We start from the raw sequence: 26254 nt of genomic DNA on the forward strand, positions 1-26254 counted from the left end.
CATCATTTAGATTTTCTTTGCTACTGATAGCAGTCCAATATTAGGAAAAAAATGGTTCAAGGGTCTAGAGAGCACTCCTGCACTACCAGGCTATAACTCATACCACACTTTTCGGCCATGTAAAGTGGACCAAAAAACCAAAGGCGGAGGTGTGCCCATATTCATTACGGATATCCACACCTCCAGGCTAGTTGCTCAGCATAATGCATCCGAGGTTATCCAAGTGCAACTAACTTTGGGCAAAACTGCAATCCAAAGTGTAGCTTGCTACAGATGCCCCACCATGCCCCAGGATTCCCACTCCTGTTTTCTTGATGTAGTGGAAAATATTAGGGTTCAACCAAACACCCTAATAATGGGAGACTTCAACTACCCCACCATTAACTGGGAAAACTACTCATGTACCAACTCCTTAGCTCAACGCTTTCGGGAATTCATAAACTCCAAAGCTCTACATCAACTTATCCAAATCCCCACCAGGGGCAACAATAATCCTAAACCTGGTCATTACCAACATGAGTGACCGGTGTTCCACACCTGAAGTCAACTCCTCGTTGGTCCAATCCAACCATAAGCTAATCATCCTTGATAGCCCACATCACGCCCCTACCCCACCCCCCCCAATTAAGGAAACCACAGTAAAAAATTTCTCCAACGCCAACCTCATGCTTAAGACAGAAGTGGTAAACTTCATGACACCCATGCAGATGGACAATACAGTTACAACTGCGGAATCCCACATAAATGCACTCTATAAACACAAGTGCATGGATCGTGCTATCCCAGACAGAAGCAAGACAATATCCTCCAAAAAAAAAAAAGGAAGCCAATCTGGTGTTCCCCTGCCATAAACAAACTTTACAACAGAAGGAAGAAACTGTTGCAAGAGAGAGTAAAATCCCATGAGTGGAGGAGCTCCCTGGTTAGCCTCAGTAAGAAGCTGAGATCCCTTACAAGATCCTCCAAAGCTAGCTACGAAAACAAACTTGCCACTAATTCTAAGAACAACCACAAAGCATTCTATGGCTATGTCAAGAATCTCGATGGCAACACCCACATCTGCTCTGCATTACAGCGACACAAAAATTACAGAACCAACTGATATTGCCAACATCCTGGCAGATAGGTTCAGTGTTAACGTTACCCCTCCACCCCCTAAAGGTGGCCCATATCTATACAGGAAGACTGCAGAGTCCCTGTAATCACAACTACGCAGGTAAAAGCTGCACTCTCTACAGCCAAAAACACAGCATCCATGGGACCGGACAACATCCCAGGCTGCATTTTACACGAACTTCAGAATGAACTGGCTTCCCACTTAAGCACCATGTTCAATAATAGCCTCACATCAGGCTTTGTGCCCACTGAATGGCGCACAGCAACAGTTATCCCACTCCACAAAGGGGGAGCCACCACTGATCCCAAGAACTATCGACCTATTAGCCTGACGAGCCTGGTCTGCAAGGCCATGGAACATATCACCATGGAACTCAAAGACAATGGTAACCTCCAAACTCTGGATCCCACCCAGTTCAGGTTTGTGAAAGGCAGATCACGCTTCCTGAACCTGATCGACTTCTTTGAGGCAGTCACCAAAGCCGTACAGGAGGGTAAGGTGGTTCACACAGCCTATCTTGACCTCGCCAATGCTTTCAACACCATCCCCCATTCTGGAATTATAGCTAAACTCACTAAACTAGGTATAAATCCCCAAGTCAGAAGATGGGTTGCCAAATGGCTCACTGACGGAACCCACACTGTAAAAGTTGCAGACTCCAAATCTGACCTCAAAGCAGTGACAAGTTGAATACCACAGGGTTCTGTCCTGGGACCTTTCCTGTTTGGCATCTACTTCGCTGAAGTACAGGCCAACACAGAAAGCCTCTGGCTAACTAAGTTCGCAGATGACTGCAAACTAGGCACCATAGTCAAGTCCCCAAATGATGTGTACATCCTGCAGAATGGCCTCGCTGAGCCAGATGCCTGGTCAGAGCCATGGCCTCAAGCTCAATGCCAAAAAGTGCAGTGTCATCCCCTTGGTAAAAACTCTGTACCCATGAATTACCACATGGGCAGCAATCTACTTAGCACCAAATGTGTGATAAGAGACCTTGGGACCCAGGTGGACAGTAGTCTCTCCTTTGATAGTCACATCGCCACAATAGTCAGGAAGTCCTTCTACATGGCACACCATCATAAAAGGGCTCTCATCCAGGGAAAAAAAAAAAGACGTCATTGTTCCCCTCTACTCGACAACTCAGACCCATTATAGAGTACAATGCCCCTTTTAGAATGTACCTCACAAGACATCTGCAGCAGCTGGAAAGGCCACAGAAGTACATCACAAAGTGGATTACTGGCCTCAAACAAATGCTCTACACTGACCGCCTCAAAACTCCAGCTTTACTCCATAGCATATCGCCTACTCCAAGGTGATCTCTGCCTAACATATAAAGCTATGTCAAACCCAAAGCTGTTGGACATGCTAAACCTAAAGAAATCCCAATCCCTCCGAGCTACACACTAAGGGCCGAAACCTTGTCAACACAATAAACAGGACTTGCTGGAGGGATAGATTCCTGTCCCAGAGACTTCCCATACTGTGGAACAGGCTACCCATAGATGTCAAGCAAAGTTCTTCATTAGCACTCCAAGAAAAATCTTGAGGAGTGGATGGGAAATACACCCCGGGGATCACTTCAGTCTCTCTGCTCGACAGTGGCACAGGAAAATAAAACTTTCTTGGGTGGTGTAAGCCAGGGAACCTTGTTGGCTAGGCTTACGTAGAAAAAAATGTCCTAGTGACAAGAACAGCTAACATTATGCAACGGCAAACTATCAAAACATATTGTATTAGATAATAAGGTACATGTTTATGCTTCCAGTAACACGTTCTGCCTACGGTATTGCATCACTTCTGCGATGCAGCAGTCAGTACCGCATCTTATTTTAATCAGTCCTGTTACAGTTGCCCATAACAGACTAGATGTCTGGAATTCATACGCAACCCTTCATTATTGTTAATAATGCTCTTGTACTACAACATTCAGATCAAGACCCACAGTCTTCCCTATTTAAATTACATACAGAAACTTTGCTCAATGTCGAGCATCAGGCTTTTCCTTAAAAGTGGCTTCCTGTTCTACTCATCCTATCCATTGTAGCGGATTTACTTCTGAGCAACATCTTCAAGTTAGGAATTTTTGTATATGGAGTTTTATCACATGGGCTAATACTATCGTACTAACATAAAACATTGATTTGGCTGTACTTTCAACTATCAGAGAAGAAGTGAAGTGGATTTTTAAGTAGGGTAAAGGGATGACTAATCTAGGAGTTGTTCTAGAACTGTATATATGTTTTAGATTCGCAAAAGTGTTAGAAAGGTTAGACTGTTTTCTACAGGTTACATGTGTTCCTCAACTAATCAATGTATATTACCGTTCTATTTTTGCAATATCACTCTTTCAAGCTCTTTCAAAACAAGAGGGGTGGGTAGGTAGGCACAGGAATCATATCCAGTGCTTCAGAGACGCATTTTCTTTTTTTTTCCCCTACATCTAATGAAAGAAAAAATCTCAAACTAAAACTGGAAATATCTACTTTACATGTTATGTCCTGGGGATGCGGACAAGAGATTCGTGGAATGTGAGGAGATTGCAAGATAAAAATAAGAAATTTGTTGATGCACCTAATTTTCAAAATCGGAGGGAAATATATGTTTTATACAATAAACACGCATGTTTAGAGATGAATGGAAAGTAGCTTTAAATAAAAAGTGGATAACTGCAGCTGGGAATAGTTCTAAATCTACTACAATTAAAAAATTATTTCAGCAATCAATTACAGAATATAACTCAGACGTAAAGGGTAGATGGCGTTACTTTATAGCCCCAAATCCGTCAAAAGGAAAATCAACCCCATTTCCTCAATGTTTATGGCCCATACACCCTCAGTGGCACTCTAAGAGGGATCTTGATGAGTGAATGGGAAAATAGAAAATTCACCCCGGGGATCACTCTAGTGGCTCTATTCAACAGAGGCACTAGGAACTAAGGTCGGGTAGCATGACGCCAGGGTAATCCTATGGGCTAGGCTTGTAAAGGCTCCAGGGCCATCAGCCTAGTACACACTTACGAACCTATGCCAGAGACAAGATTTTATTTTGGAAATATATATTAGGCAAGTTCCCCTGATCGTGATTATATAATAGGTGGGGACTGAAATGCAGTTACTGACCCAGGTCTAGACCACACTAGCAATCCCCTCAAACAAAACCTACACTGACCCAGGTCTAGACCACACTAGCAATCCCCTCAAACAAAACCTACACTCGTCTATCGCCTTAGGTGAACTTATGACTGACTTATGCCCAACATACCCTATTTCATTTGGTGAAGGTCAGGGGAGAAATAATTTCTATGCATATTATTCCAAATGTTACAATACCTGGTCAAGGATAGATTTTTTTCATTTCAGAGGCTTTGACAGAAGGTGATATTAAATATTCTTCTGAACCCAGGTATTTATCAGATCATTCGAAAATAACATTGAAAATAAATCCCCCTGATAAACCAATGAAAAGAATTAGCAGGTGTAACTGGTCTTTAAACAACAATTTATTATTTAAATCAGAGGTGGCTCAAGAGGCATCGGACATCCTACTTGAACTAGTAAAGAATCTAGAGAGCGCCACTATCCCATATTATGTCCAACAGGCTGCATGTAAGACAAAACTGAGGGGGGTATCAATTCAGAATGCTGGGTATTTTAAAAAATTGGCAAAAGAAAATAAAAGTTAGCGGCTTAACTGAAAGAGCTCGAAAATAATAAACTCAAACTAAACCTTGACATCGAGAAATCAATAAACAGCACAAAAAATATATCTATTTGAATTGTACCAACATAACTACTCTCGACACTAACTAAATGCATAACTTTTTATTTATTTATTTGTTTTATTTATTTTACATTTGTTAACCGGGCTAGTCTGACTGGATATATTTCCATTTTCAGCAGAGGCCCGGGGAGAAAAGCTCCACATATGGACATAAGAGATTTATAATGAGTACAAATAACAAGTTACAAATAACAAGTTACAGACTTGTAACACTTCAACCAATGCATCTTGATTACAAAAAGAAGGCAACTGGAAAAACAAAAATACATTCTATTAAACGTCAATACAACTTCTAGAACCTGATAAATAATAAGAGAGACCAGGGAAAAGAACTAAAACATTGAAACCTGAAACTAGATTACAAAGAAGTACACTACCTAGACTATCTAAATACTATCATCTTTAGCATAATTACATATTGTAGCATGAGAAGAGAGAGTAAAGGGACAGGAGTTAGCAAAAAAAGCAGTAGAAGGGCAGTGTAGAGTTGATAAAGATATAAGCTTCCTGGGAATAGGGTCAGAGACACAAGGAATAGGATTTGTGAGGAGAAGGAGGCAAGGTGGTGAAAGGCCAGTTAAGGGGGGGGGGGCATAAGAAAAGGGAGAGGAGTGGTAGGTAAGGAATTAACATTTAATCAGGATTTGAACAGGGACACATCCAGTGGCTTTTCAGGTAGATTCTAAGTTTTTGTTTAAACAAAGTAGTAGATGCCATAGAAGTAAGTTCAGTAGGAAGTTGATTCCAGTGTTTACCCAAGGCATTTGAGAAGAGGGAGACACCAGCTAGGTTATTAGATTTTGTCAAGGAAACTAGCAGTTTGTTTGATGAGCGGAGGGAGTTTAGATTAGAATATGTGGTTAAGAGGTTAGAAAGTGCAGGTGTATTTTGACTTTGGTATAGAGCTCTATGGACAACTGTAAGTTGGGAAAGTAGTAGCATGTTAGACAGTTCAAGCCAGTTAAGTTGCTGCAGATTTAAACAAACAGTGATGTGTTCTAAAAGGCTTACCAGTAACAAATCTGGCTATGTTATTGTAGGTGGTTGATAGTTTGTGAAGATTGTTTTTTTTGAGGTTAGTGTAGATTGGTGAGGCATAGAGAAGAGTAGAGATGAGGTGAGAGTGGGCAAGAGTAGCTTTGGCTGGGGAGGTTAAAAAAGTCCTAATTCGATAGAGAGAGACGAGTTTCCTGTTTACATTTTTAATGGTATTATTAATGTGACAGTCAAAGGTAAGGTTGTTGTCTATTGTGACACCTAGCAGTTTGGTAGTGGGGTCAGGTGATATAATGGTTCCATTATTAGATAAGATAGTGAAATCTAGTGCAGGGGATCTATTAGTAGGCTTAAAGAGTAGGAGTTTGTTTTTTTTTTTGTGTTAAGGAGTAGGCAACGCTTTAAGAACCAAGTTTCACTTTGGAGAATATATCTTGAGTATTAGTTTGGAGTTCAGCAATGGATTTAGCAGAGCACATTAGTGTGGAGTCGTCAGCGTATTGTATGCATGTAGCCTGGGGAATAGCTGCTTGTAGGTCGTTTATAAAGAGGGAGAAAAGAAGAGGTCCGAGGATAGAGCCTTGGGGGACCCCAAGTGAGATAGGTAGAAGAGATGATAGTTTCTTATCCCAGAGAACGGCTTGTTTCCTATTAGAGAGATAGGAACTGAACCAGTGGACAGCTTTAGGCTCTAAGTAAAGAGATTTGAGAATTTGTATAAGGAGAGAGTGATTAACCATGTCAAAGGCTTTGGATAGGTCGATAAAGAGAGCTGAAGACCGGATGTTATCATTACGATTATTGTTAATCAGGTCAGTAAAGGAGAGGAGAGCGGTAGTTGTGCTATGAAAAGGCCTAAAGCCATGTTGACAAGTAGTAAGAATGTTGTTTTTTATTAGGTGGTTCATTAACTGCTGGTGAACACATTTTTCCATGATCTTAGCGAGTGGGGACAAGAGAGCTATGGGTCTATAGTTGGAGTAATCATAGGAGTTACCTCCTTTGTGTAAGGGTATGATGTGTGAGATTTTCCAGATGTCAGGTATGGTTTCTTCACTTATAGTTCTATTAATGAGAATGGATATGGGATAGGCTATTTCAGAGGCTGCTTTTTGAAGGAATTCAGATGGAAGCTGGTCTGCTGAAGGGGAGCATGGTTTGAGTTTATGGATACATTTCTGTATAAAGGAGGTAGAGATGGGTAGAAGCCTAAAGGTTGGTAGTTTGAGGGATACAAGGTCAGGGATGTTAGTGTTGTCACTAGAGAGAGGACAGGCCAAGGCATTAATAGTGTCAGTAAAGAAAGAGTTGAAAGTATTGGCTATATCAAGGGCAGAATTCTTTTCAGACCCAGATGGGGATGGAGTGGAAGTCTGTCCAGGGTGAAGAAGTCTATTTAGGGTTGACCAGAATTTTTGAGGGTTGTTGTGATTAGCTTGCTGGAGGTTACTAAAATAACTCCTTTTATCAGTGAAGATGGCTTTTTTGGTAGTGTTTCTTAGGTGCCTGAAAGTCTGTTGGTCTATAGGAGATTTGCTAGTTCGCCATTTTTCCATGCTTTATTTCTAAGTAACATTTTTGTCTAGTGTCATTAGATAGCCAAGGGGCAGGTTTAGATTTAATTCGGATGGAGCACTTTGGAGCATGGTAATCTAGAATTGTTAGGAATGTGGTGTTAAAGTATTGGACAGCTTCTTCAAGAGGCAGTGTCTTTACTGGGTTCCAGTTACAGGCATTTAGTTCAGTTTTAAATTGAATAGTGTTGAAATGTTTGAGATCGCATGGTTCTAAAAAAATTGGAGTATTGTAAGGGCATTTTTCTGTCTTATAATATAAGTTAAATTGTGATCACTAAAGTCATCAGGTAATGTTCCAGACTTATATTTTAGTAGAGGTTTATTCACGAGAATCCAATCAATAATACTTTCTTTGTTATTAGGTTTGTTTATCCTAGTAGGGGTGCTTATTGTCTGTGTAAAGCCATGGAGGTTGATATGAGAGGTTGGGTTATTAGTATTAAAATAGGTCCAGTCTAGATTAAGGTCTCCTAGTATTATGGTTTCTTGTGGGTGGGTGGAGGTGGACCAACTGAGGATATTTTCTAAGGTAGTAATGTTGTTGCCTGGTGGTAGATAAATACAGATTATATAGATAGATTTTTTCGGGTTAAGTTGAAGCTTTGAGATAAGAAGTTCAGACTTGCTAATGTCCAGGTTGTCACAGGGTACTAATGTTACATTGAGTTCATTTTTGAATAAAAGAGCTACTCCTCCACCTTTTTTAGTTTTGCGGTCGAGTCTTAAGATGTTGTAACCTGGGGGAGTGATTTCATTGTCTGTAGTGAAGGGTTTTAACCAGGTTTCAGTTAAACAGAGAATATCAAAGGACTGGTGTTCAAGAAGGGAGTGGAGTAACTAAATATCCTGAGTGGGCACAATTCCCATCTAAGGTACTGGCGAGTATAATTGCAAATAGACAAGAAACCACAAGGATTTTGCTTCTTCAATATCAAGATAAGGTATACAAAAATCAGACATCCAAATAATATAAATATTTTGTCAAATATATTCTGAGGTCTATGGTTTGGATACCAAACAATCTCCTATTGAAGAAATTAAAGGACTCTTTAAAAATATTGCGTTCCCAAAAACCATGTAGAGTTTCTCAACGCCCCTCTCAATCAGCAAGAAACTGACATCATAGGGAAACTAAAGCAAGGCAAGGTACCAGGCCCAGATGGATATACATCAGAATTCTATAAAACATTCAATCAAAAACTACCTTCTATTCATTTGAAAGTATATAACTACATGGTATATCCGATTACTACCGGAGCAATTCCAAAACTTCTTTATACCTAAAAATAATCTGGATAGATCTAACCTGTAAAATTATAGGCCAATATCTTTAATCAATGTGGATATTAAAATTGTATCTTCTATTTTAGCTGAGAATGAAAAAAAAGTTATGCCCGATATAGTATCCCCTGAACAAGGTGGATTCATGTCAAACAGACAGACTTCGGATAATACTTTAACCTTAAAAGCTATGATACATTTCACCAAGAATGAAAAAAAGCCTGAGATATATGTTCTACATGCATGTAAAGCATTTGACAGAGTCAGCTGGAACTTCCTATTTACAGCTATAGCCCAGTTCAACATCCCCAAAGAATTCATTACTCTAATTAAACCCTTATATAATAAGTCTTATACTTCCCTCTACATCCATAAAATATTATCGAAACCTATCAAGATATCAAATGGAACTAGACAGGGATGTCCCCTTTCCCACCACCTCTTTAATCTTTATATTGAGCCTCTCTTTTTATACATCTCCCAAACAACAATCCATTCCCAAACTTCTGAATACCAAGATAAGTCTGCATATGCAGACAATTTAAATATCTATTTTGAACGCTCCAGTTCAGATCTAAAGAAATTAATTAGTACAATCAATAATTTTTTGGGAATTTTGAACTATAAAGTCAACCTAAAATGTGACTTTATTTATTGACATTTGTTAACCGGGTTAGTCCAACTGGGAAATTGTCCCATTTTCAGTGGTTAATCCTCTGTACCACAAATATCTACTCACGGAATCTTCCTTCAAAACAGAGTACTCTTTCAGGTACCTAGGGATATAATATGAGCATAATTATTCATCCATGTATCAAGTGTGGGCAAACACTTTGCAAGATCTTCATAGATTGCAGTAATTTAAAAATTCAGCCCGAAGAAAAACACCTGGTTCCCTCCATGGTTAAGAATCTGGCACAACCATCTAATTGACAATAACCACAACCCAAAAGACTTCCCCTTCCTGTCTTAAATAAGTTTAAAGAATTCTAATATGAACAGTATTTTGAAACAAAGAGTAAAGATCTTCCAGGCTTAATCAAATCCCTTGATTTGGATAAGATAATCTCCTCTATCCAACCAATACATAGGAACCCCAGCATCAGACTTGATAATAAAATACTTACTCTCTCATGCTATCCTTTAATCAAAGAATGTAAAGTGTGGGACATCCATAAACACAAGGAGAAATCACTAGAGGGATTGAGAAATTAATTAAAACTGGGTCATAAATACACTACTTTACGTCAGATCAGGAAGCTCATACCAAACACTAATCATAGATAAACCAAACATTGAAAAAGATATAGCTAGTGTAGTACTGTAGATATCACTGAAAGCTTAACCAAAAGAAACGTATGTTATCAAATATTTATAAAAATAGTCGCGGCCTCTAAATATCAAACTATGTTGCCATTTTCTAACTATTGGGACCAGCAAGGAACCAAATTCATGGAGGACCAGAGACTCAAGCGCAATTGAATCCACCCCATTCAAAAAACTAGTATGCACGCAACTAATGATTAACAATACCTCCCTCCCATACTAAATAAATTAAATTCTAATGTCTCCTCATAATGTTCATGCTGCTCCTTTCCACAAGCTGACCTACATCTTATGGTTTTGTAAGCGTGCACACAAATTTTGGTGCTCCCTTAAAGTGCGCTTAGAGAAAATGGATTATCAAAAGTTAACCCTATCTTGGGAACTAGCGGTCCTAAATATTGCAGAACTTAGAATATCTAAACTGAAGTATCACATCCTTATTACTCTGTTTACTAATCAAATTTTACATAACCAAAAATTGGATGGACTGCACCAACTTATCGTGCAATGAATTTAGGAATCTGGCAATTAAATACATATCCTCACAAAAACTTTTCATAGGAAACCCTAATAAACAAAGGGATACCCGCAGTGGTGGTGCTGCAGTAACGTTGTCGCCTCACAGTAAGACGCTGTCCGGGTCGACTCAGCTAGAGCGTCTTCTGCGTGGAGATATGCGTGAATGGGCGTACCTTCGTTGAAGGTTGTGCTTCAGGGCTGGAAACTCGGCACATAAAAATCAACTACCAATCATTAGCGGACAGGAGGTCCGCTGTGGCGACTCCTAACAACGAAAAGCCGAAAGACGCAACATTACCAGAAATAGAGGAAACATTTTTTACCTCATTCTGGGGGATTAATCAAGGGTCGGAAGGAGCAATTTATTATCTTGGATTTGTACCAAACGGAACTATTGTAATTATCAGCTTAGGCATTTGCATTTACTGTTTTTTTTTTTTCCTCGCCCATGAATGTTTTCCTTCCTCTTGAATTAGTTACCAAAGCTCTCACTGGAGCCAGCTTGGCTCCCTCTTCATGACTGTGGTAAAACTGTGTGTATACATCATACATATATACACACACACACACACACACACATTTTATATACATATTACAGTTGTGATTTGGAGAGTTGCGTAGCATTAAGGAATGTATTGAAACCATGCTTGTTATCATTTCAGAATTTTTTTGTATTTCCAATCATTTGTTGTTTGATACTTCCTGTACAAAATAATAAAAATACTTTTGGGGGGAAAAAAAAAACTTTTCCTTATAGAATGGAATGGATCTTGCCACATAACACACCTACGGGTGGTCTACAACAAAAGTAAGGCTCACAAAATATTCAGGAAAAGATTACGGTTGCAAATATGACCGTGAGGCACCTTCTGCTATGAATTACATGCTCCAAGTGCTGTCAATCCTGGAAATCGGGAACCACTTCACCCTACTGACCCACTGTGACCCTTCCCGCCCAAGTAGAAAACATGGCCCTCTTACCACAACTCTCCCCCCCCCCCCCCATAAAAAGGATTTGAAGAGCCAAGTCTACCGTTTAGGTACTGTATTATACTGCAGCATGAAACTACAAGTCTCATCTGTTTCTGGGTTATACTCCTAATGCTATAAGCTTTTTCAAAATATTACTACTCAGTCCCATGTGTAATTCAGTTAAAGCATGAAATCAAGCTGCAATGTCAATCTGTTCAGAATGCAATGCAACTTAAGACTTCAATAACAAGCCTGCTTCCATATGTGAAAGACACCGATCTCTCATGGGAATGTTGTTAGAAAAAGAGATAGAACAACCTTGAAGCTTTCTATTTCCATCTGTGTACGAATTACATGGAAAACTGTATAAATACTCAAGTGCAAATAGCATCTGTCAAGCAGGATCCCTGCAATACCTGCATATAAAATTACACACTTTTGTGTGGTCTTACAGTATACTGGGTTTGGATTTTCCCACCACTTGCTTTTCAAAAATAAACCTAAAAAAAGAAAATGAAGTAATCTTGTGCCTACCTGTCCAAAACACAAACTCAAATGCATATTTATAAGCAATAATCTGCAACTGTGTGTGGGGTTTATCAGGACTTATCCATGGTTTGATCATGAAGGTGAAAAAAAGTGATTAAACCAAAACCAACTGTGGGTAAATCCTGATATACCCATGCATGTTCAGGGATTACTGCTTTTATACAACATTACTTACCTTTCTAAACAATGCAACTGTTTAAGGCCACTTCTGTCTTTCTGTATTGTCTTTCCTATACTGATGAACTGAACTTGAGTATGGGAGTTGCATTCCCACACTTGCAGAGTACATCAGTGCAGTAAAAGCAATGGAGAAAAAAGTAAAACAATGCAACAGTTATTCTGTTAAGTGTTATGTAGACACTTACAGAAACAGCACAAAAACGTAATTAGGAATATCAGGTAGGTTTTGGAGAACGTACCAGATTCTCATATTTTGGTGTGTTGTCTGCAGCATGTGCCAACAGAAAAGTCTGGCCACTCAATGGCAGGACAAATATTTTTTATATACATATATATATATATATATATATATATAAAATATTATATAATTTACAAAGGGCGCACTTGCTGACTGCCCGATTAGTATGCTCGTTTCTGAAAAGGCAATGAACAGTTACTGTATAACGAAGTTTAACTCATCCTCAAACCAACACAACCATTCAGTCTCACCACTTCAGGTGGGAAAAAAAAGGCAATTGAAAAAACAAACAAATAAATACTTATATGTAGCAAGTGGTTTTATGTTTCCATTTGTCTCACATGAAATGAGTGGACAAAGAATAGGTGCTTACACTAGTAGACTAAATATCTCCACTCCCCATGCATTTAAACAGCCCATTAAGCCTCCCTCCCACCGTTTGGAATGTCAAATGCAAGACGAAAACCATTTCACATAAAGCTGCAAATATTTAATCTCATACAAATTCCTGCTAACACCAGATGACCAGCTGGAAACGGTTTTAACCCGTACACTTTGGCAAGCGCAGTAAACCTGTGGCAACAAGTGTAATAAACCAGATTTCTTTAGAAGTGATTCTCACAATAGTTCCCATACATATTTAGTAAAAAAAAAGTATGTCACACTCATTTTAGGCCTACAGACAATAAGTTTCATAATTTCTGCACTCGCTTGCATTTGTTGATCAAGAAAGTATGACTGGCATAAACCCCTTTTCAGTGAGAAAAGTTCCAAAAAAGATAAGCATATCACAATATTCAACCTCCCCACTTTTAAAAGAAAATAAAGCCCCTAAAAACTACTGAGCACACAGACCAATTTCTTCATAAACTACAAAAACATTTATGTCCATTTACACAGAAAATTATAAAGGAATAATTAGAGAACTATTCATCAATTACCTAACTGAATTTAGTCTTTTTATATAGTCTTGGGTTGGTCTTTAAAGAATAAGTCAAGATGTTATTAGACATCACCCAAGTCACATTAACCTTGATGTACAAAAGTCTAAATAAATTCTTATACATTATTGAATTGAAAGTACTACAAATATTTGATCTTTCTCAACTGGGGGCATTTCATTCTGACTCAACTGAAATGAATGAAAGTAGAAACTGGGTTATCTAATGTCTCCTCTGCTATTTGCTTTAGCCATAAACATACTAGCAATTAGTTGTAGGACTAGTAAGGTCCATGGAATAAAAGCAGGACATAATCAGGAGTCTTAGTGATGCTTTTTGCAGATGGCCAATAATGATCACATCTGAACCACTACGTTTTCCCCAAGAGGATTCTAATAACAGTAAAAGATTAAGAAAACGTATGGCTTCGATGACAAACCAAAATTTCAAATTTTAAATTAAGCATACAATACCACAATACAATACCATAATCCCCCTCATCTTGTGTGAGGCCAAGAAACCCAAAAATTACTTTACATGGGAATAACATTAAGAAAATCCTGTGACAAAATAGGACAATAGAAAACATACATAAATCAGACTGAAGCCTATTTTTTGCAGAACTTAAAAAAATGATTTTACTTCAATGTATTGCACATAATTCAATCAATGACTCCTCATCTGAATAAATTACACAAAAACCTCATAAAAATTCTTGATTCCCCACCCCAAAAAGCATGGCTTACAACCTTCACACAAGACCTTAAGACAAAGAAGGCAAATCAATCTGATATAAAAGCTATGTCAAGAGTTACATTTGAAGTTTTTGTACATATTCATTATAAGACTGGAAGAATTTATACAAGAAATCTATTTAGCTCTGAAAAAAAGGTGAAACAACTACGTAGGTCACTGGCAACTACATGTGGCCATTTCTATGCAACTATATCCAATATAATACCAACTCAATCTACTTATGAATAGCATTTAAAAAACTTAACATAATGGGATACACAGATATGAAACATAATGAGATACACAGATATGAAACACTAACAAAATGACAAAGTCATCTACATCAAAGGTGTCTCACTGGAAAAGAGAATGATCAGAGAAGGAAAAAATGGAAAATCCATAAATATAACAACAAGTAGAGAGACCTCCTGGAACAACTTCATGTTGACTAAGATTTAATGCAGAAATGGTTAAGGACAGGTGAATTGAAACTAAAAGATAAAAAGGTTAATAATAATGGCGACCCAGGATAGTGGACTATGTGCATGGCAATACCGTTGAATTGGGGATTGTGCAAATACTACAGTACAGAAGTAGATGAGAAGCATTAGAAACATGAACCACAAAGCATTTCTACAGAATGATGATGATGATCCCACATGATATAAACAATTCGAAACATAATGAGAAAACTAGACACAGATGTCCATGAAAAAGACAAAAATAGCACTGATTTCTACATCCACCGATTAGTGTCTTGGCGGCTCATTGGCACAAGAGATAGTCTTGTTGCCTCATGGCAAAAGGTTCCCTGGTTCAATTCTTGATTGGGGTGCCTTCTGTGTGGAGTCTAATGTCTTTCCTGTGTTCCAATGGGTGCTCCAATTTCCTCCGACATTGCAAAGACATGCAGTAGGTGGACTGGACACTAAGTTGACCATAGGTGTGAGGGTGCATGCGAGTGTGTGGCTACCCATCTGGCAGTGTAAACCTTGGTTCAAGACAATTGTCACTTCTGAAGTAAAATCCCAACCATATGCGTAAAAATGGGAAAAAGGGATTGTGAATGGATGGATGAATGGACAGATAAATGCATTCATTTTTTTAGGTTTGTAGTCCCTACTACTGTCTGGGTATCTAGCTTCCATATCCCTCTGGTTTCTGCATGCAAAGTATGTAACTGTCTGTCTAAAGACTCCATTTGAATTACAAAAGTCAATTCTGGGTACACAACGTGGGTGCCGAGATCACCACTTCTGGCCAACAAAGACTGAAACAATACTAAGTTCATGAACTTGCACAGCAGCTTGACTTAGGAATGGGAGCAATTCCCATCACATATTAGAAAGGCAAAATAATTGGGGAAATTAAACTGAAAAGGATCAACTTTAAATATTCTTGCCTTAAAACAACTGAACCAACTCAAAGTCAATTTCTACATTAATATTAGAAATAAATCTAGAGCCACAAAACTAGATTATGATACAGGAAATTAAGAATTATGCTCAAGGTAAATTTTATGAACTCTTACAAGTCCAGGATTAAAAAAAAACCCAACTTAAAGGGAATATCAGTCTCTCTGTGTACAGAAATAATGATTCTACAGCTATCAGACATTTATACATGTTTTAAAAATAATGTAAAAAAAAAATTTTGGAATTTTACTTCATCAGAAAAGTGGCAAATTTTCAATAAAAGGTTTTTGTATTAAGCTTCACAAGGAGAACTTCACTCACTTAATACTTGCTTATCTTTAAATAAAATGTCTAAACGGGGTGCTTTATACCCGACAAAATGGATAAAACTTAACATAAATAAACTCGATGTTGGCAATATAACCAAGTACTCAGATCTGATTGAAATCAAATAATGTCAGACTGCATCACATTGATAAAATACTAGGAGAAAAGTTAAGTTTTTTACAAGCTCAGTGGTTTGATTAAATATTCCATGTGTGACGAGCCCTCTCTAACCGGGGGCAGAAAATAAGGAGTCCCAATCCTCACCACTGTCTCTGGTAAGGGGCGTCACTAAAAGCAGGGACAAAATGCACAATTTCCTCTAAGAGAACACCGGGAACAGGTTCCAAACCAGAGACTTAACTATATGCTTCACTTCAGGTCCCCAAATTAGTCTCCACTCTAACCACTGCAGAGCACTGTGTCCCAGCTCTAGGTGTCCGATAAGTTACACATACACACTCTTGGGAAAGACTAACATCTACCTGTTGTGTTTCTTTGCCGAAATTACAAGGTAATGGCTGCCACCAGTCAAATACCACAATACCCTTCAAAAGGGGTGTTCAATTATACAGATATTGAAACAAATGATGGCATGTATCCCAAGCAATAATGCTTTTCGGAGTGGCCCTGGTGTGGGCGGCATGATGCCAAGTTATCTTCCTGAGCTAGGCTTATATAGGCTCCACGGCCATTAGCCTAGTACACACTTATGAACAATAACCATAAACACACTCATAGTTATTAAAAATATTAACTAAACAACCAGCCACAATAAGAGATAGTAAAACATTTAATAATAAAAGGATTTAAAATATGTAAACACTGACAACAGATTCCAATAGAGTTTCACACACAGGAAATATGAAAATACTGCAAGATAGAACTCACATTGGTTTTAGAAAACCTCTAATTATCTGTAGTTCCCGGACTATTTGAAGATCAACTGTCCATAGTTGATTTAAATAAACTCAGCAAGACAAGATTATACTCTTACCTTACAGAAGAAGAAAAAAAAAAAAAAAAAAAAGATGAGAAACTGTATCCACACTCCAGGCTGTTGTCTGTCCTCAGTGACTGCAGCAACTACTCTACTGGAAACAACTGGACTACTACTGCTGAACAGCTCTGGAAAACTACTACTTAACAATAACTTAACTGACTCAGAACCTACTTTTACAGCAGATCTTTTTCAAAAGTAACAGGTAGCTGCCATGAGAATTCTCAGACTTTGTTTCAAACAGCTGCAGTTAAGACTATTCTCCCAGTCCTGGCACACAATGACTGCACATCTGGGTCAGCTGACTCTGGCACAACATACATTCAGAATTCTCTTTACAAAGAACACGTAGCTTTTATCAGCCAGAACAACGTTTGACATTCAAACATCTTGCATAAATCAAAGTGATGAGACAAACTTCTTTATAACATTATAGCTAGGTCATGCTGGTATATGTAACGCAGGGTAATTTACAATTCTTTACAAAACTTCAGCCAGTCATGCTAGCACAGATAATATCCTCACGCCAGGATACAATTCTACATCATGCATACATATCTCCATTTCAATTTGAACAAGAATGATTATTAATTTTTCATGGACTACATTAGCAGTAGTAAAAAGTTATAAGAAGAAGAAATGCTGCTCCACAACGTAAGGAATTTCTTCTCTTTGTTAAAGAAATTAAACAAAAAAAAAAAAAAACAATGCTCAAACTAAGTGAGATAGAAGAACACTGAACAGAGCAGTCCAGTAGAACTTGTAAAAACCTGATAAGTCATTTAGCTATGACAACATTAAAAACCTAACAATATTTTACAGTCTGATATCATCCCATGCTCAGATCTGATCACACAGAGAACCTAGGAAAGGCTTGGACTTGTTGAAAGGATAAGACAGAGGTTAACCTCAGAGACAAAGAAAAAAACATTTGTAACACCACACAGTCTCAATATTACTACTCAGCCTACTTGGAGCCCCAGCCACTTCTGACACGTAAAGTGCTGAAGCCCACTCCAAACATACTGCAACAAACCTGGACATGGTACCTCACTCAAAAACTAGGGGTACTGATTACCTGAAAACAGGCTGCATCAGAACCCATAAACATTATCAAAAGTGCAAGACAACAGCTAGGAAAAGTCTATACCCTCCAACAAGAAAAAGGGGACATCTTTTGTTGGATTACCTGGATGCCACACTATATTTCTGTCTAAATTTGCAAGTACAACCTACCCTCTGGCAGATGTTAAAGGAAAACAACTCCTGTCAAGCAGCAACAGCCTCCCAAGGCTTAAGAATTTATCTTGTATACAGACAAATTAGGAGGTAGGATTGAGGTTTGTGCTATCACAAGGCATTCAAAACAAGAAGCACACCTTGTACACCATATCAGCAGGAAGCTAAGCATGCAGGAGAGAAACATTCAACTAATGAAAGCATCCAACAATAAAAAATTATCTTTGGGCATTTAAATACTTCACTTTAGCTAGGGACTCCAAGGTAGGGAATCATGCCCTACTGCAATATTTAAGTAAACAAATTACTGGTAATAAATTGATATATGGATGTGCCTTTAGATATGTACTCAGTGTATACTGCAGTTTGGAGTGTGAGAATATTCTCATAGTAATCTGTAACATCACAAGGTCTTAACTGCCAATCAAGGATATAACAAGCAGCCTGGACGACAGACCTCAGGAATTTAGTTCCTGGCTTGGATAATCATCTGAAAGATCTGGAAGCATGCAGTGAAGAGACACACTCAGTGCTAACCTCTGGACTGCAGTCTGTGGATTATACCTTGTGTAAAGAACCGTTTTTTTTTTTTTATTTCAAAGTTGTACGGGGGGGGGGGGGTATAAAGCCAAATGGGTTAACATTACAGCATGTCTGTGCGCGCACCCTGCCTCCATTCTCTTTCGGAACTTGCACACAAATATATATATATATATATATATATATATATATATATATATACACACACACACACACACACACACACACATAATATATTTGCATATCATGTATGTGTACATATGCTACATAAAAGTTGCACTCAACTTTAGTCGAGAGTGGCACAAGTCAACATCTTATTTTGTTGATGTAACAAATTGACAGGGTTGCGAGATATGCAATTCCCTGGGAGAAAAATATGGCCCTTCTCCAGTGAATGTGTGATCTGGGAGTCTACATATATAAATTAGCAGGGGTTATGCATGCCCTCCCCCAGTAAAATCACTGTTTTAGAGTTTGCATGCCCTGGGGTTATTCTCCGAGCAGGCAAGTTAAGCTGTCAACGTTGCAAATGTTGAGTTTTAAAGTGTTAACATTTACTAGTTTCAGTTCAATATACAAGTCTACTAGTCGAGTAGCCCATAAAATGACACTAAGATGCATGTGCCAAAAATAAACCTCAATACACGCAACTCTCAATTTTTTATTTTTTTTTTTTTGCATGGGGGCAAGACCCTCTGCTAATTATATCCACCAACTCAAACACTGTACAACCCCCGAGGAAATGGAATATTCATCTACTTCTGAAATTATCAGACATAAAAATGCTGAACACAGGTTTCAACACAAACCTAGACAATTCCCCAAATCCATCTTAAAAATCGATCAAAAGCAACTCTGAGCAACATACAAGAAAGAGTCACATAATCACTCCACATACTTTTACACACACACTTTCCTGTGGTACCATATGAAATGTTCTGCTGAAATTGAAATAAAATATACCTGTAACTCCTACCTTCACTCTAAATCAAACTTGTTAGTCACAAAGTAATCAAAACTCTTGTTGCATGTTACTTCATCTCTTTTCCCCACTGCAGTCACGATACCAATATTCCATCAAGGGTTTATTTTTCAGAAACCACAAGTACTATTGTTTTAAAACAAAGTTCACTACTCTGCCTAAAAGAGTAACACATTTGGTTTACTACCAGCAGGATCTTTTCTCAAATGCTCCTTATGCACAGCTACCAGAGCACTAATTTTGACTCAAGATCTTCCCCGTTCTGACATAACTTTGGGAAGCATCACAATAGCACTGGCAGTATTTAGATCTCACTTTCCCATTACCCTCAAAGACAGGACATCTTTAGTCTTAAGCAACTATCAGCAGCATACCACTACTTACTTTTAAAATTTGAGCCTTTATTATCTCAACCCATGAGATACAGACTGCCAAACCTAGTCTCTGAAGACATGTTCCAGTCCAGGACACTTGGGATGGAGAGATTTGTCTTAACTGTTCAGTGTAAAATCATTTATTGTCATCTCATTTTATCTTGCAAACATGACAATATTCAGGCATTCAGCAATACATATAGTTTCTACCTTTTACTAATTTCCAGCTCATACAGTGGATATAACAAATGTACATACCCCTGTTAAAATACCAGGTTTTTGTGATATAAACAAATGTGACCACAAATCATTTCAAAACTTTCCCACCTTTAATGTGACCTATAACCTGTACAATTCTATTGAAAAACAAACTGTTAGGAGAAAAAAATAAAAAAAAAAAACGTACAATAAGCTGGTTGTACAAGTGTGCACGTCCTTAAACTAATACTTTGTTGAAGCACCTTTTGCTTACAGCATTCAAACTACTTGGGTACACACCTTCCATCAATTAGAGAGACTGATTAACCCCCACATAAAGTTCAGTTGTCCTAGTAGGATTTTCCTGACATTTACTCAGTTGCCTGCTATAGCAAAATCCATGGTTCGCAGAGAGCTTACAAAGCATCAAAGGGATCTCATTGCTGAAAGGTATCAGTCAAGAGAAGGTTACAAAAATATTTCCACAGCATTGGATATACCATGGAACACAGTGAAGACAGTTATCAAAACGTGGAGAAAAATATGGGACAACAGTGACGTTTCAAAGAACTGGACATTCCAAAACTGATGAAAAATACAAGACAAAAACTGATGAGGGAGGCTGCCAAGAGACCTACAGAAAAACTAAAGGAACTGCAGGAATGTCTGGCAAGCACTGGTTGTGTACTACGTGACCACTATCTCCTGTATTCTCCATATGTCTGGCCTATGGGGTAGGGTTGCAAGACGGAAGCCTTAACATCCAGGCTCAAAAGCAACACTTTGCATCACCAAAAGAACACCAGCTCCATGGTGAAGCGTGGTGGTGGCAGTACCATGCTTTGGGGTTTCTTTTCTTCAGCTGGAACTGGGGCTTTAGTCAAGGTGGAGGGAATTATTAACAGTTCCAAATACCAGTCACTTTTGGCCCAAAACCTTCAGGCATCCGCTAGAAATCTGAAGGTTATGAGGAATTTCACCTTTCAACACGACAATGACCACAAGGATACATCCTAAATCAACAAAAGAATGGCTTCACTAGAAGAAAATTTAAGTTTTGGAATGGCCCAGCTAGAGTCCAGACCTAAATACAATAAAAATCTGTGGGGTGACCTCAACAGGGCTGTGCACAAGAGATGCCCTCGCAATCTGACAGATTTGGAATGCTTTTGCAAGTAAGAGTGTGCAAATATTGTCAAGTCCAGATGTCCCATGCTGATAAGACTCCTACCCAAGAAGAATGAATGCTGTAATTAAATCAAAAGGTGCTTCAACAAAAGTATTACTTTAAGGATGTGCACACTTAGGCAACCAGGTTATTGTAAGTTTTGTTTTTTTTTTTTTTATATATTTTTTCCCCTAACAGATTTGTTTTTCAATTTAATTGCACAGGTTATAGTTCACATTAAAAGGTGGGAAAAGTTTTGAAGTGATTTATTGTGGTTTCTTTTTTTATATCACAAAAACTTGGCATTTTAAAAGGTGTGTGTATACTTTTTATATCCACTGTAAATATCAACTAATGCACGAGCACACTCTCTCTGAAGCAACATTATACCTCAACTAAACCATTTCTAAACTCGACATACATCAATCGTTTTTCTAATTACTTATTTCCTAATGGACCACAAGTATTTAAATTCCTACTCAGCCATAATTTTCTGCATTTGTTTTTCCAAGATCCTTCATTCAGTTTCTCATACGTAACCTCGGACACTATTTTACAGGATTCCACAAATCCCACAGTAACTTCTGCCATCCAGGCATGTACTAATAATGCCATTACAAATCAGCTCCATCAAAAACTACGTATTAGTACAAACTGAATCTCAAATCCCACTTTATTCATCTGCATTTGCCGATTTACAGACATACATCACAACTTGCTGAAATGACCACAGGGGAAGAATAATTTTCAGGAGAGTCCCAGGGAGAAGGAAAAAAAAAGCAGCATATGACAATTCTAAAGAAAAGAAAATGACTATTAAAGCAAAATAAATACAAATTATGAATTCAGACAAAAAGTAAACCATAATGATGATGCCCAAGCTATACAGAGATATACAGCTATGAAATATACATACTCTTAAGCATAGCTCATGCAAGAAGTAACCTTTTTAAGAATGCTCACTCTACAAGTTATTCTATTTCCGAAATATTATTATACAGTCTTTTAAAGTCTAACATCAAAATTACTCCACATCTGCTCGTCAGTTGCTGATACAGCTTAATGACTTCTCAATGGTATTCAACATTTAGTGACTTCTCAATGGTATTCAACATTCTCCGATAAGACAAACTAAGTCTCAAGTTTTTATAACAGCTACCAACCCACTACCCTAAAAAGTATTAAATTTATTGTCACCTTGCATCCCAGAGAGAAGAATGCATGATATCCAAAGAAGACAGTTTTCATGGGATGCAAGGGGAAATGCAAAAAAAGCATACAAGTTAAGTAGTCTCTACAGCTTATTCAAATAGCAGAACACTAACACAAATAAGTCCATACGTTTTAAGAGATAGAACAAACAGTTACATCATCCAGCACTATTATAAATTCATCTTGACAAAAAAAATCCATGCTTAAAGTTCTCCGTTATTGCCTTTTTGGGTTGCCACTGTTTTTATACCATACAGTTGACATTTCATCATTCAAACTGTCCTATTCTACTGCACTTATGACTTTCTTTCCAGTTATTTTATTAATTATCCAAAGCATATTCCAAAATGTCATAATCTTCTCTCAACATTTGAATACAGACCACCTACATTCCCATTTCAGTTTAGTTTTCTGCTTAATACACTTCTTTAATCTCTTAAAGACCTCCTTCCCTCTTTCGTTAAAACTTCACTTTTTCCCCACTGACATGAATCACTGTCATCTACAGAGACTAACTGTTAAGAAACCACAACACACAGGTACAAGTACTTTGTCAGCTGTTAAGCTCTCCATACATTTCATTCTTCTTCTACAAATAAGTTGTAGGGTACAGAAGCATTCAGGAGCTGTATTTTAACAAAGTTTTTATACAAACCTTTTGTTCAACAAAACAAAACATACAGCAAAACGTATCGCAATACTTGTGGTATACTGTCACTAAATACAAGCCACAACCAAATGCCTAAATGTCATTTGTCATATCTAAACATGCAAAACACATCTTTGAAAAACAGTTTATATACAACCACTTTCAAATGAAAAAAAATCACAAATGTAGAAACAACTTTTAACACTACACAATGTGCACAGAATGCAGAGGACAACTTCTCATATAGTCTCGAACCTCAGTACAGACCCAGAGCCTAACTCTAGAGCAGAGTTCTACACTTCTGCAACCTGGCTTGAAAAGTGCACACACTCACAGAAGGTCTTGCACAAAGCCCTAACGAATAATTAATCATCTAGTTCAGCATACTACGTTTCACTCAAGGGTGTCCCCTACAACATAAGGCTATAACAACAACCAGGATAAAAGTACACCTAGGTAAATATAAAGTAATAAAAATACTAATGATGGGACAGAAAATTACACGAGTTTGTCATATTTAAACACTGTAGTGACACACTGAAAACACCTCAGTAAAACAACAGCAAACCGTAAGGATACTTAGCTTTGACGCAAGGCATTTCTGAATAAAAGGCTATCCCATCTTGGATCTCTGAACCTTACGTTCAACATGCCCTCTTCCGATGATCCAAGCTGCCTTCTTCCCCAATGCATACCCACAAATACCCATGCAGCTTTCTGAATCCACCCCCTAAACTATAACATTACAGTTACTGATCATAGTTCGTATCACAAAACTCAACTACGAAACAGCTACACACTTACATTGGTCTAAACTATCTTACTCTCTCTCACCGCTGTTGGTTACATCACACAATGTTTGACAACGCAAATAAATATCTACAAATAATCAATATCTTAATGACAGCATTAGAAATGACAGGCAGGTGAACAGTTTAGGAGCACAATTCTGCTTAAGTCACACCACTTAAGCTCTACAATCCAGTCATTAAAGCATGCATACTGAATGAAACAACGAGGACGGAAATCAGCTAGTGTGTGATCAAGACCAATGAAGAAGCAACAGTAACAGAACACATCACACACAAGTTTTTGTTTGGGGAGGGGGGTTAAGGATTCAAAATAAAAGAACACCACACCACCACATAATCTCCATGAAGGTGTTGAAGCACAGACGGAAACAGCAATTAAATGACTAACAATTACACTTTAAAAGCATACATGTATATCATGTGTATACTGCTTAGCCTTCTTGACATGCATGGATCACTTCGTCTGAATCGACAAACATTTTTTATCAAAAACAAGCATTAAAAGCACTGTTTTTGTATTCACCACACACATTAAGAAAATATCACACTAGTTAAGTGTTCTTGTTACCAGTCATAGTGGTGAAAATCCAGTAGCTACAGCAACAGCAAAAAGTTTGACACCAACCGTTAAAACCTAGTGAAAAGTGTTACCTATTTTTCGTAGATACGATTCCTGTACAACTTACTATCAGTTTAACCGGCGAATAAGTTTACCAGCAACTTAAAAAAAATCACATCAAACACTTACTACTAAAAAGAATCCTGGAAATAAAAAGACTTAATGCGGCATGTAAATAACTCGTTTAAAAAAACTTTGAGGAAGTGTGGATCTACTAATCGCTTGCCAGCTGCTTTACCATGATTACCATAATAGAATGCAAAAAAAACCCAGACATACACATAATGCATTTCGAATGCTTAAAGATAAACAAGTACATCATGACTGTCAGTATCGACCCACATCACTACGTATGAAACAGCTAATCCATTAGGCGTTTTTTTGGAAACATCTCAAAGCATACGCAATTCTAATAAAACATATGCACACAAAAAACAGACTGGTTCTGCAAACCTACACATTTCATCCAAATAAAAAGTAATATAATTTTCAGAAAAAGGGAACTTAATGACAGGTACCAGCTCCACACAACAGCAAACTAAGGGCTTCAAGAACTGGATAATACAGATTTCTGATGTGTTTTAAACAAGGAAAAAGAATGACTATCTAGCGTCCCAAAAACTCTGCATATTTTTTTTACCCAACAAATCAAGCAAACCAATTCATGGAGGACATTCTTCCTCATAATCCATTATTTGCCCCTAACTGGAGCCGCTGTCCCTGAAGTCCTGGTACAAGCCACTCTTGACAGCACAGGTGAGGCCGGCCAAACTCTAGGCCCAGACATCGACCTCGGGTACCCGATCCAGCCACAGCTAGCTTATCATACTCATCTGCATGGGTAGTGCAAAGTTACCCATACTCCTGGATACAACTTCAACAAGCATACCTAAGTAAAGCCCCCTGTTCTCACTGCCCTGGGTGGCTGGTCCCACACTTAACAATGCTCTTCCGCGTCCAGCGGTTTACATCAGCAGCTACCACAACACTCCGTCAATCGGCGCCGAATCCAGGGCCCCGCCGTGCTTAGCCTACACAGACGAAATAAACGAGCTCAGAGCCAAAGTTCAGGGGTAATAGCAGAGCATCGAGCAGCTGACTTAAACGGGTGCAACTAGTACAAAAACCAACCGGAGCAATAACTCAAATGTTATTTAACAGGCACTTCTAATAATAAACATATTGTGTGGTGGAGCTGCAAACCATAATGAAGTAGTATAATTTGTAATTATTTTATTTTCTAATTTTTTTTTTATCCAACCATTTGTCTTGTTAAAGTTGTTACGGTCGTGTATCATTTACTGGTGTAGCCTTTCTTCTCATCTGACTTCTGTAAAGGAGCTTTAAAAATGCAATGTATCAAAGCATAATTCAGTTGTTACTACAGCATATCTGACAAAGCCTAGGGCTGGTATTTGGGGGCCTCCAGCAAATCTCGAGGGAGCTCTTCTAGTCTAAGTATTACACTGTCACCCATCCTAAGCAGCCTTTTAGTTCATTATGCAAAC

General features: G+C 38.1%; 1 protein-coding gene across 1 annotated transcript in view; it reads right to left on the bottom strand.

Annotated features, from left to right (window-relative positions):
• The window catches only part of AMBRA1 (autophagy and beclin 1 regulator 1), a gene marked incomplete in the record, with an annotated part of 1868076 nt that extends 1842282 nt beyond the window's left edge, over positions 1–25794 (bottom strand). Inside the window, 1 exon segment of the mRNA XM_044082605.1 lies at positions 25636–25794.
• Between the last annotated feature and the right edge of the window lie 460 nt (positions 25795–26254).

Source organism: Protopterus annectens, chromosome 9.part0 (assembly GCF_019279795.1).
Source record: "Protopterus annectens isolate FY-2018-M chromosome 9.part0, PAN1.0, whole genome shotgun sequence".
Taxonomy (NCBI): Eukaryota; Metazoa; Chordata; order Ceratodontiformes; family Protopteridae; genus Protopterus; species Protopterus annectens.